This window comes from Myotis brandtii, unplaced genomic scaffold, assembly GCF_000412655.1.
Source record: "Myotis brandtii unplaced genomic scaffold, ASM41265v1 scaffold4, whole genome shotgun sequence".
Taxonomy (NCBI): Eukaryota; Metazoa; Chordata; class Mammalia; order Chiroptera; family Vespertilionidae; genus Myotis; species Myotis brandtii.
In genome coordinates, this window is record NW_005365371.1 from 4,988,641 (window position 1) to 5,000,569 (window position 11,929).

The 11,929-nt window shown below is 45.9% G+C and overlaps 1 pseudogene; it reads right to left on the reverse strand.

Annotated features, from left to right (window-relative positions):
* Positions 1 to 5,018: 5,018 nt before the first annotated feature.
* On the reverse strand, positions 5,019 to 5,532 carry LOC106727286 (annotated as a pseudogene).
* Positions 5,533 to 11,929: the final 6,397 nt, after the last annotated feature.

Sequence of the window (11,929 nt, forward strand, 5' to 3'; positions counted from 1 at the left end):
AAGCTGACTTTGCACAGGAGGAAAGCTTTGTATGAAGTAATCAATAAGCATCGATTCCCCTGTTGGGTGCACAGCACTTTGCTTGGTACTATGAGGAGACACACAAAAAATAAAGTCATGACCCTTCCACTCTGTGGCAGATGTGAATTATTCCAGAGTCACCAGGAACCCCTGACCAGGGAATTGACACTACCTGGGGAATATTATAACGGGTAAAATGGGATACTGATATTGCCTTGAGAGCAAATGTGTAAGGAAAATTTGGAATTTCCAAAAGAACAGTGTTTCTTCTTGTTTTGAAAGCCATGTTCTCACTTGAGAAGAAAGGGGCTTTACTCTGTTCCTCATCACATTGGCTTGGCTTGGCTTCTACCTCATCGTTTAGTTCTTCCTCTAATCCATAGAAGTCCTAACCTGAGGAGCATAGTTTCTCTGGATCCAAAGCCAGTAACTAGACCTGGAAACATCATGGGAAACATTAGAAGAAGACCTGCTACCTCCCTGTTGGGGTCTCTGTGTACTGAGTCCACACTTCAGGCCCCAACTTCTAAAAACTTTAAAAGCTGACTTTGCACAGGAGGAAAGCTTTGTATGAAGTAATCAATAAGCATCGATTCCCCTGTTGGGTGCACAGCACTTTGCTTGGTACTATGAGGAGACACACAAAAAATAAAGTCATGACCCTTCCACTCTGTGGCAGATGTGAATTATTCCAGAGTCACCAGGAACCCCTGACCAGGGAATTGACACTACCTGGGGAATATTATAACGGGTAATTCCTGGTGCTCACAGCCCATCTGAGTGGATTCATTCTTGGTTCCCAGGTAGCGTCAGAGAAAATGCAGAGCCACTATCTTGTTCATTTCCCTAGAATGGACTAGTCAAGCAGGTTTCTGTGTAGGAAAAAGAGTGAGTCCACACACCCACCCCAGGTGTTGGTCCCAAGCCTGTTTGCTCAGAGTTCTCCCTGTATCCCATCCCTTCACTGAGAGGTTTTTTATGGCATGGACTAGGATCACGTTCAATAAACAATTCTAAATAAATAGGCTCTGTTTGAATACAAGACTTGCTTTCAATGCATTGCCTCAGAACAAAAGGATAAGACCCAACCTTTCCTCTTTTCCCAGTGAATCTTGTATGATTGTTTCTTTCTTTCTAAACGTGGGTTTCTCAGACTGCTAGTTTTTCTTCTCTACTCATTTCTTCTCAAGAAATTTAATCTCTATGGAGTAGTTTTCAAATGGATGAACACTTCTAACAAAAACTGCTTTCTCAATGGGTCTATATCTTTCTGACTTTCTAATATGTAAAAATGCATTTGGACACAAAGGCTTTCCTGTCTATCTTAGTACTACCTCCTGTCTACCCTGGCCCACTTTTCTCTATTCACACAGCCCCACTCATTTTAAATCCAGTTTTATTTGTTTAATTGATTTTTTTTGTTCTGTCCTCTTGTTTGGACTATAAGCTCCATGAGGGCAGAGGCCACATCTGTTCTGTTCTCCACTGTACCCCCAGCACCTAGCAGAGCATTTGCCATTTAGGAGAATCTCATTAAAATATTTGTTGAATGAATGAATAAGTAAATAAATGAAAATGTTCATAATAAGTGACATATCATGGTTTCCTTAACCAATTAAAAATAAAATGCAGCCCTAGTCAGTTTTGCTCAGTGATTAGAGCATAGGCTGCTGACTGAAGGGTCTCGGGTTCAATTCCAGTCAAGGGCACGTACCTCTGGTGCAGGCTTGATCCCCAGCCCCCTCTTGAGGTGCGAATGGGAGGCAACCAATTGATGTCTCTTTCTCACATCAATGTTTCTCTATGTATCTCCTCCTCCCTTCTACTCTCTCTAAAAATCATTTTGGGGAATATCCTTATTATAAATAAATAAATAAATAAATAAATAAATAAGAAATGCAGGCACAGCAAGAGTGGAGGATAAGCAATACCAGATATGTCAGAACTGGGTTTTGGAAAGTAGAGCAGAGTGCAAAGACGCTAACCAGGCTGACAAGTCCAATGGCAGTGCCTGTCGTCATGGAGGTGAATGCCCGCAGCCAGCCCAGGAGACAGAGAAGTTGATCCAGGGGAGGTGGTGGGTGAGCATGCAGAGACAATGTGTGTGAGCTGCAAAATGGCTGTTGCTTCCCTTCTACCCTCCAAATCTCGCATGAGAAAAGAAATTCTTGAAAATGTGGTTCAGCCTAGCCAAGTTGACACATTACAAAGTCATTATAGTGGGCTCTCACTGTTAGATGAATGAATGAATGAATGAATGAATGAACGAACTGGCACAGCAGCAACAGGCGCTTGTCCATCTGGTCTCCCTAGAATGAGAGCTCCATAAGGGACAGGATTTTTCTCGTGACTTGCTGTGACCTGAGCAGGCCACAAATACCCCAGAACTAGAACTACTGAAACACAACTAGACTGCACCCTGAGGAAGTCAAGGTCAGATTCTAGAACTTTGTCCTGGAAGGCCCAGGTTTAGCTAGCTCAGATTTTCCACTTCTTTGTCAGATGATCTTGCATCAACTCTGATGCAATTGCAGCATCTCTGTCACCTTTGTGTCTCCCTAGCCCTCCATTCAATCTCATTTTTGTTTTAAAAGAAGTATGCCATGCCCTAGCTAGTTTGGCTAGGGCCATCCTCTGACTTTGGCTCAGAGCATCGGCTCATGGACTGAAGGGTCTCAGGTTAGATTCCCATTAAGGGCACATACCTTGGTTGCAGGTTCCCCAGCTCTGGTCAGGGTGCATGCAAGAGGCAACCAATCACTGTGTCTCCCTCAATTGATGTTTCTCTCTGTCTGTCTCTCTAAAAATCAATGGAAAAATATCCTCGGCTAAGGATTAAGCGGAAAAAGATATATGGCTCTCTGCCCCTACGACTCTATCTCTATATGTCAGAAATAACAACTGTCAACCAAGGTGCTCGCTGACGCGTGGATTACTGGTTCCATTGTGCTTTTCCTCTTTGTGCTTTCCTATGTTTTCCACATTTTTTTTCATTGAATGTGAATTACCTTATCACTCCATACACAAAACACTTACAAAAGTGCTTTTATGTACTATCACTAAGGTGGCTGGAGCAATAAGAAAAGAGAACTAGTGTTTGTAAGTTTTTAAAATAAATATTGCCAGCAGAATCTTACATCTCAGCATGAGCCACTTTAAGTATAGATGCTACTTCTAAAATTACAATATCATTGGCAAGTGAGATATAGGGAAGATCAACAATATAATATTTGTACTTTGTGCTCAAATTTCTCTCAGACATGGAACCCTGGGGAAGTTTATCACCTGCCAAATGTTGCTGATTTTCAACTTGAATTAGACTTTCCTTGATCTTTATACCTTATATCAACTAAAAGACTATATACTATATTTGTCCACAAAAGTACAATAAATAAAATAAAACAAACGGAGATAACTTCCCATTTATTATGTACTAGAGGCCCGGTGCATGAAAATTCATGCACTGGAGCGGGCCCGGCACCGGGATCAGCGTGACAGGGGGCAGCGCCCAAACCCCCTGATCGCCCTGCGGCTCTGTGTGTGACAGGGGGCGGGGCCACAACCTCCCTATCCGCCCTGCTCTGTTCGTGACAGGGGAAGGCACCCCAACCCCCTGATCTGCCCTGCTCTGTGCCTGATAGGGGGGAGCTCCCCAATCCCCTGATTGCCCTGCGGCTCTGTGTTTGACAGGGTGCAGCACACCAACCCCCTGATCGGCCCTCCTCTGTGTGTGACAGGGTGCGGCGCCCCAACCCCCCTCCCCCAACGGGCCCTGCTCTGTGTGTGACAGGGTAGAGCCATAACCTCTCCATCGGCCCTGCCCCGAGTGTGACAGTGGTGGCGCCCCAACCCCCTGATTGGCCCTGCTCTGTGGGTGATAGAGGGCAGCGCCCCAACCTCCCCCCCCACCACGGGCCTTGCTCTGTGTGTGACAGGGTAGAGCCATAACCTCCCCATTGGCCCTGCCCTGAGTGTGACAGGGTGTAGCGCCCCAACCCCCTGATCTGCCTTGCTCTGTGTGTGACAGGGGGCGGTGCCCCAACTCCCCTATCGGCGATCAGGGGAAGGCAACGCCCCATCACACCTCTCCTGCTGCCACTGCTGGCAGCACAAGTCTCGGCTGGCCCTGGTTACCTGACCCTTGGGCAGCCCTGGGCGGCTGGGCAACCATCATCCGGGGCTTGCCTGCGCCTCGGGCTGGCTCTGGGAAGCTGAGGGGCTGAGGGGACTGAGGGACTCTGGAGGCAGGTGCGTGGAGCGGCCGGGCCCGCCCGGGCCTGGCCTTGCTGTGCTCCTGCTGCCCCGGCAGGGCTGAAGGGACTGGGTGCCGCCATCTTGTGTCTGTGGGCACCGCCATCTCTGAGGGCGGGGCAGTTAATTAGCATATTCTCTCCTTATTGGCTGTGGGCACCGCCATCTTTGCACCAGTGTGAGGCTCAATTAGCATATTCCCTCTTTATTAGATAGGATTATAGCTGTAGAATTACATGGTTAAAGATTAAAGAAAAGATGTCAAGAAATGGTGTTTGTGGACATAAAAAATGCAATTATCACTGTCTTGTGGATCTAATAAGCAGTATAAAGTAAAATCAAAACAGAACTAGATATTTGGCTTGAAATGAAAACCAGGACATATTTGAAGACCAAGCTTTTCATCCCTGTTTTCATGGCTGGATAAAACCTACTGGCAGTAAAAAGGATCAAAGTTTCTTCACTCAAACCTCCCTAAACAAAGCACTAAGATGGCCTCAATAAAGTACAGAAGGAAGGTTAAGATTGTTCTAAATTTTGGAGAGCTAAATTTTATTTTCTCAGTTTCCTCCTGAACTATTTTTTTCTGCAAAAAGCTTTATTATTTCTATTTAGTCTACAGCATGGGAGAGGGCTCTAGTGTGGTTAAAACGCTGTCTAGTGGTTGAAGGGAAAGGCTCAAGCAGAAGCCAGATGCCAGGGAGATGGAGAGGTGCCCCTCAAAGGCCTCTGGGCTCCAAAGGCTCCTAGTCATGTTTGCAGGTGAACCTTTTGAAGAGCTACTCACCCTGGCCAGCCTGTGGAGGTTAGTCAGGTGGTTGCCCATCTTCTCAATGAGTTTCACCTCCTCATCCATGAAACGGTTCTCCAGGAAGTCACAGAGATGAAGGTCTGTGCAGGCAGAACCGAAGGCATGCAGTTCCAAGAGAGCCTGGTTCAGGTTCTTCTCCAGGACCGTGGCAGCTTCCATAGCATCTCCGAGTTTTACCGCTCTCATCTTGGGAAGGGCTTCTGCAGGTCGTGGAAGAGGGCTTGGCTGCCACACTTGTTTTGCATTTACAAGAGATGCTTGGCACCCTCAAGCTTCTACTGGGCCAACTCCCAGAAGGAGTGGCCCACACCCTCTGGAGCCACATTGTCTAGGTCAGAATAGAAGCCCAGAGAGAGGTAAGTGTAGGACACCCTCAGATGCCAGTTGACCAGGCGGTTGACAACAGACTCCAGCTCAGTGGAATATTTCTGACTAATTTGGGAGCTCATGGTTGCTCAGCAATAAGGAGTTAAGCTCAAAAAATGGTGTTGGCTGGTCTCAGAGGCTGAGGATGGCTGAGATCATTCCAAAGGTGGTGACTGGAAAAGAGGTTGGAAGGTGGTCAGAGGCTAGAAGGTGGGTATATCCTGCCCAAATATTGTTGAAGCAAGAGACAGATCCTGGGGGCTGCTGAGAGCATTGCCTCCTCCTGCTCTAGTTCCTGTTTCAGGAAAACAATTTCATCTATAAAGGTGAGTCAACAAGAGGCAAGCTGGCTTCTGTCCATGGTCTTCCTCAGGTTCTCTTCTTCTCTCAGACTTCTCCCTTATTTTATCCCCAAGTTTGACAGTTCAACCAAGCAAGGCCGGCGGCCCTCTTGACATATGAAGGATAGGTGAGGAGACAAGTTTAGTGCCCTCTCTCATCATTTGTATCAAGGCAAAAGTGGGTGAGATGAGCATCAAGGGTAGTTTTGGGAAGGGGTGTGAAGGATGAAGACAGATGGAGAGTCAGAAAAGGGACCTTCATTGCCTGAGAAGCATATGGAAGGGAAAGGACCAGACCTCTTATAAGGGGAGAATTATGGGAATGCTGCATGTGTCTGAGTTCTGGGTTTCATTTGCACTACATGAGAGCAGGACCTTTAATTCCCACCAAAGAAACCTGTGCAAAATTAGCCAGGCACTTCTTTCAACCCCCTCCATTTTGTCTCACTAAAATCCCAAGACTGGCTCTGGTCTGGCCTCTCGAGGCTTATCATAAAACGTCTGTCTTTCTCCTGGAGTCTGAGGTCCTGATCTCTCAGCCACAGCACTTCTTCATATATTGATGATGAATCCTCCCCCTGAAAGAATCCGTTCTGCAATTTGGTGGAAGAACCAACCAGACTATTTGGTTCCTACAAATAAACTAACCCATGGAACATGAAATATTCCCCTTCTCAGCCAGTTATTTCATGCTGGAGAGACAGATCTTTGCATTTACCAAGCATCCACTAGACTGGGTGCCAAACAAGCTCATGGCGGTAAGATCACGAGAACGACACACAGATGAAATTCTTCTGGTGTCAAAACAAGCTCTGTGAGGACACATGTACTTGGAACTTGAGTCCATCTCTCCTGTCTTGTGGTGGGTTACTACAGTTCATCAGGAAAATAGTTTGGAATTTGCAAAATCTCCAAGTCCTTCCTGGGGAGTCTTGGCTTCCCTACAGCACCTTTGTGAACCTAAGATAGATTTATTAATCACCCTCTTGATTGCACCACTATTATTATTCCCATTAGAGTAACATAGGGCAGAAAAATAGAACCTGTGTTTGCATTTCCTGTTTCAGGAAAACAATTTCATCTGAAGACAATAGCAGATGCTGTTTTCCCATGACCATATTCCTCTCAGTGCCCAGGCTAGAGGGCCTACAAAATAGAAGCATCTTCCCCAACAGCACTCTCCACATTCCCTCCTTCCTCACCCTGTACCTATCTCTCCAGCTTTCCTCCTCCATGTTAAGTGCACACAGAGAAAACCAAAGGGGGCTCTGGTCAGTGTTTCTCAATAGTTATAGCATCGGCCTGCGCACTGAAGAATTGCAGGTTCGAATCCCCATCAAGGACACGTACCTGGGTTGCAGGCTTGATCTATGGTCCTGGTCCTGGTTGGGGTGTGTGGGGGAGGCAACCAATAGATGTGTCTTTCTCACATCAATGTTTCTCTCTCTCTTCCCCCCTCCTTTCCGCTCTCTATAAAAATCATGGGAAAGAAGGGTGTCCCTCAGGTGAGGATTAACATAAGATATGTACAGAGTTATGTAACAATTCAAGGGTTTAAATGGTTCCCAAGCCAATATGACCCTCCCCTAACTTCCTGCAAATATCAAAAAATTTCTTTATGTGACACGGCACCAGAGTTAAGTTAGGGTTTTTCAAAATGCTGACAGGCCGAGCTCAAAAGGTTCGCCATCACTGGTCTAGGAACACAGCAGATATGTTCAGTCACATGAATCCTTCCTTCCCTCTGCTATCCACCCAGTGGCCATTCGCAGCATGTCTCATTCCTAACACTGTTTAGCTTCTGGCCTCTGTAAAATCATAGAGGCTCAAGAAAGGAAGGGGCCTTAAGGAACATGCAGAATAACCAACTGTCTGGGTGCATCTGAGATCACATATGTTAGAAGCAGCTGCAGGTCTGAAGGCACCTCCTGATGTTTAAGCCCATACCTGTGTCCACAGATCCTGGTGAGGCCTAAAGATTTGGCAGTTATCTGGTGAGTTAATCTGAATAGAAATTAAACTACGTATTTCAAGCCGGAATGTTCACTATGCCACTTGAATTAATCTACTTGGCAGTCTACGCTGCAACACTCAGGTAGTAGAACTGGGGAGTACTCTCCACGCATCTGATTTTCAAGTAGGAAGTCCTGTGGGTGTCCCTCTGCTCCGCAGGACGTCCTAATGTAGCCACTCATCCCCTGAACCATTTCCTCAGCCCATGCTGGCCCTGGACCAGAAATGTGCTTCCTCCCAACCCAACACGGGTGCTGTGGGAGGCCTGGTACAAGTGACCTGTGTTGTGCCGACCCCACCACTCATCTGCTCACTGGGACAGTGCCTCCTTTGTACCATTGTTTGTTTTTTGGCTGATTGGGTTTTTTGGTTGTTGTTTTTTTAAACTTTTCCTTCTCCCCAGCTTTAACCACATTCCCTCAGGGCCTCAGTTGAAGCCAGCCCTGCCCAAGCACATTACCACAACGGAATTTGTGATTATCTCTAAGTAGGCCATGGACATCTTTTCAGATGACCCTTCTGAAGTGAGAGAGTCCTGGGAAATCCAGTCACTTCCCCTCACATGGAAGCGCAAGCCTCTGGAAAATTCCACAACCCTGGTTACTGGAAGAATAGGGACAAGGAGTGTGTTAGGTTGATGCCTAATCTTTAGGGCATCGATTGGGTTCTTTTGAGTGAGTTAGGGTAAATCTCCAGGAAGTGGAATTCTCAAACTGGAATAGTTACTATAACAACATGAAGATAATCTCAGGGCAAACTGTAGAGAGAGAGAGAGAAAAAACAGGCAAATGTGTGTTCATCCCTTAGGGTTAAAAGTAGAAACCCCCTTCAGGTCCAGGAGTCTTTCTTCAGATGAGCCCCTCCCAAGCCTTTATAATAAAACCAAAGACCTTCTATTCATGGTTAAAATTTCCCTATTTGAACCAGATTTGATGAGCCAAATATTTCTTTCACATATTTTTTCTTGAAAAGTTTGTTTTCTTAAATGTTTGTTATTTTAACTACGTCAAAGCAGCTCAGTTTAAATATACAGAATGTACCAGGAAACCAGACATTTAATCATTAAGGGCAAAACGTTTGTAAGTCATGTTTACTTGAGAGTTCATGACACCAATGATAAAAACATTCCTGGCCCACCCCAGGTCAATAGACTTTTTGCTCTGGAGACCAGAGTACTCCCTTGTGGTCTCAAAGTTCCAGAGTGATAACTTTGGATACTGTGGGGTCCTGAGGGTCCCTAACACTTGTCCTTCTCTTGAATGGAAGTGGCTTAGGGATGGGGAAGATAAGAGACCACTTGCAGCCTCCTGATGGGCAGAATAGAGTTGCCCTGGACCATTCATGACAGGATGCAGAACTCCTGAATCTTCAGGAGTTTGCCTGGTTAATGACCACATCCAGCTTTTGCTGTAAAGGCCACTGCTCTAGGTGAGGGAGGCTGAAGGCAAGTGACCAAAGCAACTACTCAGAGGGGAAAAGACCTAGAATGGCAAACTCCAAGGATTTTTTTTATTTTTTATTTTTTTTGTTAATCCTCCCCCGAGGATATTTTTCCATTGATTTTTCTTTTAGAGAGAGTGGAAGGGAGGGAGAGAGACAGAGAGAAACATCCATGGATGTGAGAGAGACACATTGATTGGTTGCCTCCCGCACATGTCCTGATCAGGGTCGGGGATCGAGCCTGCAACCGAGGTACGTGCCCTTGACCGGAGTCAAACCCAGGACCCTTCAGTCAGCGGGCCGACACTCTTATCCCCTGAGCCAAACTGGCTAGGGCAAGGATTTTATCTTATATGTTGAATCTTCCTAGTGTCTAGCAAAATGTCTGGTCCTTAGGAAGTGCTCAGTAAACATTTGTTAAATTAATAAATGATTGATTTATAAGACCAAGTTAAAGATTTAAGCCTGGGGATAAGGAAGGCAAAAGGAAATCTAAGGGGATTAGTCAGAAACTAGGGAACCTTAGTAAGTTTCAGCATCATTGTCTCAATAGAGAAAGTTCCTTTAACCCAAGACCCAGGTCCAAATGCAACTCTCACTAAGGTTGTGACATATGGTGTGAGCTTATTGACACTTGAACTTTCTCATGGCAAATTAGATAGTGGCTTGAGCTAAAATATTGCCAATGGGGAGAGAGAAGGGATGAAATACAAATGTAGGAAAGGCTGGATGGAGAGAATTTGGGGGCTAACAGTATTTAGTTGTCAAAGAATAGTGACTCAAAGGTGAAAATAATATGGAGACAATTTCTAGTTCACAGGGCTGCTGTAAGGAGTAGATGAATTAACCAACACACGGAGTTCCTGGAATAGTATTTGAGTGCCATTGGGTAGATTCTTAATAAAAGCAGCTTTCTCCTCCTTCTTGTCTCTCTCCATTTTCATTAAAGGTATGGCTATCCTACTTAGACACCTCTGAGTGCCTACTCCAAGGAAGCTCTGCCACTGATGTCTTTATCTGAATCTCATGATTGAAGGCCATGGACACACCCCTACCTCTGCTGGTTTCCACTGAACAGATAGAAATAAAAGTGGAAGTGTCTTCTCTCCAGGGCTACATCAGGAAAACTCTGAAAGCCATTCTCTCACAGTCAGAATGTTTTCTTTGTTCCTTTGAGACAGAACCAGCATCTCTGTGAGAGACAAAGAGGCAGCTGACTCAAGCTGAGTAGATGCTCTGGGCCGGGTGATGGCTACACAGTGGTAGCTGGGGCTGCAGCCCTGAGATTTCAAAACTTGCTGTGTGTGGTGGTATACATCATGACAGCATGTGGAAGACTTCTTAAAAAACTGAACACATGTATTTCCAAATGTCAGGTTCTCATTCAACCTCAGACCTCCCCCAAAACACTCATCCTGAGCTCTCCTGCGATGTCTTCAGGGCCCTCAGCAAACAGAGAAGGACCAGATACAAGTCTGGCCCCTTTTCTGATTCTTTCCTCAGAAATATATTCACACCCTCATTTAGTCAACAAAAACTTACTAAACTCTTACCTTGTGCCATGCACTGTGCTGGAAGTTGGGGCTTAAAAAAAAGTAAGGCCATATTCCTTTCTACAACCTTGTAGGAAAGACAGACAAACCAAAGACTGGGATATTGTGTGATGTGTTAGAGTGAGTTGATGCAAGCAGCCCCAGGAGCACAGAGGAGGGTCACAGAGCCCAGGCAGCGTTTCAGAGAAGACTTTCTGGAGGACAAGAAAGAGTTGGCTGGGTGAAGAGGGCAGCAGGGCCTTCAGGTAAAGGAGCAGCGAGTGGGATGTCCAAAGGCAAGTAAGACCATGGCTCAGTGGTTCTCTCCCTAGCTGCACATTGAAACCATTGGCAGAGCTTTTAACAGTTACTGATGCCAGGCCTTCACACAGACCCATGAAATCAGAATCATTGGAGGTGGGGCCCAAGAATCACTCTTAAAAGCACCCCAAGTATATGGAACCAGAGTTAAGGGCCACTGGTCTAAGGAAGAGTCACCAACACAAAATTTTTGGAAAAGAAAAGCACAAAGAGTACCCCAATAGCTCACTCTACCAATATTCTGAAACACTGGCTCTTAGAGTCTATGCAAAGTGTGCAAGATCAAGGGATGCACTGACCTATTCTTGAGTCTGTAACAGATCTACCATACAGCCCCCACCCAAATCCTAAATCAATGAAGTATGTGGGTCTCAGTCACCTCCTGTCCTCCATACCCACTCCTCTGCCCACCCACTTGCCCCTTCCAGGAGTAGTAGCTCATGAAAAATCACTTACCATTCTTAATAGAGTGTACTGTGGTCCTACAATCCAATAATAGTCCCCTCATAGCTCTAATGAGGACCTACTTGTAAACACTAATTTTAGAAAACTGTGTTAGAGTGAGTTGATGCAAGCAGCCCCAGGAGCACAGAGGAGGGTCACAGAGCCCAGGCAGCGTTTCAGAGAAGACTTTCTGGCTGGGTGAAGAGGGCAGCAGGGCCTTCAGGTAAAGGAGCAGCGAGTGGGATGTCCAAAGGCAAGTAAGACCATGGCTCAGTGGTTCTCTCCCTAGCTGCACATGGAAACCATTGGCAGAGCTTTTAACAGTTACTGATGCCAGGCCTTCACACAGACCCATGAAATCAGAATCATTGGAGGTGGGGCCCAAGAAT